The sequence below is a fragment of the Mastomys coucha genome, unplaced genomic scaffold (genome assembly GCF_008632895.1).
Source record: "Mastomys coucha isolate ucsf_1 unplaced genomic scaffold, UCSF_Mcou_1 pScaffold23, whole genome shotgun sequence".
In the NCBI taxonomy this organism is placed as follows: domain Eukaryota; kingdom Metazoa; phylum Chordata; class Mammalia; order Rodentia; family Muridae; genus Mastomys; species Mastomys coucha.
Window position 1 is genome coordinate 29719115 of NW_022196906.1, and position 3376 is coordinate 29722490.

Genomic DNA, 3376 nt, shown 5'->3' on the forward strand with positions numbered 1-3376 from the left:
ACGTTAATGAGATGTTTATTACATAGTACTCTGACTTTGTCTCAAAAAAACTAAACAAAAGTGTGTGAGATCAGTGGCTGAGTAATTGGAGATCACAACTTGTAACTTTTAACAGTTCTGGGGATCCAATGCCCTCTTCTGGCCTCCAGAGGCACTACACACATGGCGTACATGGCGCACATGGGGAAGCGGGCACATATCAGACACAGGACACAGCTGGTGGTGACCTGGGCTGGTTAATGAGGGCCACTACTTAGATTCTCCTCTCTGCCAAAGACAACAGAAGACATGGTAGCCATGCCTGTAGTCCCTGCACTGCAGAGGCTGAGTAAGAAAGATCACACTGCAAGTCCACCTACACAGTGACAGCATGGGCTGGGGAGATGGCTTAAACTGCGAAGGAAATTGTTACCCAACCATGAGCACCTGAGTTAAAATCACAGGCATTCACACGAAAAAGCTGAACCTGGTCTCATTAAACACACACACACACACACACACACACACACACACACACACACACACACCCCAGAGGAAAACTATATCACTAACAAATGCAAAAGATTTTTTCCAGTCGTAGCAAAATACATATGTACATATTTATAAAGGCATAAGGTATTTTCAGTATTACATGATTTTGTGTGTTGAGTGCCTTTAAATGAGATTCATGAGCCCAGAGAATAAAATGTATATACTATTTGAAATACTATTTTTGAGAAGCTTTTACACTTTCTCTGTCTCCTTTGTAGTATTCTCTGAGCCCTGAGGGTAGGAAAATGAGAAGAGGTTTCCCATTTAGGTATGATGAGTATTTCAAGGTCTCTCATTCTTTGCATAATGTCTGGTTATAGATATCTATATTTATTGCCATCTGCTGTAGGAGGAAGCATCTCTGATAATGGATAAGTGAGGCTCTGATCTGAGTATAGCAGAATGTCATTAGGAGCCATTTTATTGTTACTTTTGTTTGTTATAGAAGAATAGTATTTGGTTTTATACTAGGTTCTTCAGCTATTAAATTTCTGGTCCTTGGTCATCCAAGCAGTGTCAGATGTGAATTTGACTTCGTGGAGTGGGTTTTAAATCAAATTAAATGTAGCTTGGTAATTCACAATGTTTTTTTAATTTAACATTTCTTTTTCTTTTTTCTTTTTTGTTTGTTTATTTATTTTACACTCCAGCTTTTATACTCCACCCCATCCACTCTCTGACTGTTTTACATCCCATACCTACTCCTCACCCTTGTCTCCACAAGGATGTCCCCACCACCAACTCCCCCCACCCAATCAGACTTCTAAAGTCCCAGGGCCCCCAGTCTCTTGAGGGTTAGGTGCATCTTCTCTGATTGAACCCAAACCCGGAAGTCCTTTACTGTATGTGTGTTAGGGGCCTCATATCAGCTGATGTATGCTGACTGGTTGGTGGCCCAGTGTCTGAGAGATCTCAGGAATCCAGATTAATTGAGACTGCTGCTCCTCCTACAGGGTTTCCCTATTCCTCAGCTTCTTCCAGCCTTTCCCTAACTAAATAACAGGGGTCAGCAGCTTCTGTCCATTGGTTGGGTGCAAATATCTGCATCTGAGTCTTTCAGCTGCTTGTTGGGACTTCTGGAATGTGGTCACGATAGGTTCCTTTTTGTGAGTGCTCCATAGCCTCAATAATAGTGTCAGGTCTTGGGACCTCCCCTTGAGCTGGATCCGACTTTGGGCCTCTCTCTGGACCTTCTTTTCCTCAGGCTCCTCTCTATTTACATCCCTGTAATTCTTTTGGAGAGGAACAATTATGGGTCAGAGATGTGACTGTGGGATGGCAACCCCATCCCTCACTTGATGTCCTGTCTTCCTGCTGGAGGAGGGCTCTATAAGTTCCCTCTCCCTACTGTCAGGCATTTCATCTACGGTTCCTCCCTTTGATTCCTGAGAGTCTCTTATCTCTCAGATCTCTGGTGCATTCTGGAGGGTCCCCCCAATTTCCTATTTCCTGATGTTGCCTGTTTCCATTCTTCCTGCTGGCCCTCAGGGCTTCAGTCCTTTTCCCTCACCCAATACCAGAACAGATTCCCACCCCCCCCCCCCCCCCCCCCACTGCTCCCAAAACAGTCCACTTTCCCTCCAAGGTCCCTTCCTCCCTCCCCACTTGTGATTGCTTTCTTCTCTCTCCCAAGTGGGACTGAGGCGTCCTTACTTGGACACTTCAGCTTGTTGATCTTTTTGAGTTCTGTAGACTGTATGTTGGGTATTCTGTACTTTTTTTTTTGGCTAATATCCACTCATTAGTGAGTACATACCATGCACATCCTTTTGGGTCTGAGTTACCTCACTCAGGATGATATTTTCTAGTTCCAACCATTTGCCTGCAAAACTCTTAATAGTTGAGTAGTACTGCATTGTGTAAATAAACCACATTTTCTGTATCCATTCTTCTGTCATGTGACATCTAGGTTGTTTCTTGCTTCTGGCTATCACAAATAAGGCCAGTATGAATATAGTGGAACATGTGGCCCTGTGGCATGGTGGGACATCTTTTGGGTATATTCCCAAGAGTGATATAGCTGGATCTTCAGGTAGATCTATTTCCAATTTTCTGAGGAACTTCCAGAATAATTTCCAGAGTGGTTGTACCAGTTTGCAATCCCACCAGCAATGGAGGAGTGTTCCTCTTTCTCCACATCTTCACCAAAATGTGTTGTCACCTGAGTTTTTGATCTTAGCCATTCTGACTGGTGTGAGGTGGAATCTCAGGGTTGTTTTGCATTTCTCTGATCACTAAGGACTTTATTGCTTTAGGTGCTCCTTGGCCATTCGACATTCCTCTGTTGTGAATTCTCGGTTTAGTTCTATATCCCCTTTTCTGATGGGGTTGTTTGGTTTTCTGGTGGTTAGCTTTTTGAGTTCTTTATATATTTTGGATATTAGTCCTCTGTTAAATGTGGGGTTAGTGAACATTTTTTTTCCCCAATCTGTAGGTTACCGATTTGTCTTATTGACTATGTCCTTTTTCTTACAGAGGGTTTCCAATTTCATAAGGTCCCATTTATCAATTCTTGATCTTAGAGCATGAGCCATTGGAGTTCTGATTAGGAAATTTCCACCTGTGCCAATGAGTTCAAGGCTGTTTCCCACTTCCTCTTCTATTAGATTGAATGTATCTGGTTTTATGTTGAGGTCCTTGATCCACTTGGACTTGAGCTTTATGCAAGGTGACAAATATGGGTCTATTTTCATTTTTATACATACATACAGCCAGTTAGATCAGCACGATTTATTGAAGTGCTTTCCTTTTTCCATTTTCTATTTTTGATATCTTTGTCAAAGATCAAGTGTCCTTAAGTGTGTGGTTTTATTTTTGGGTCTTCAATTCTATTCCGTCGATCAAC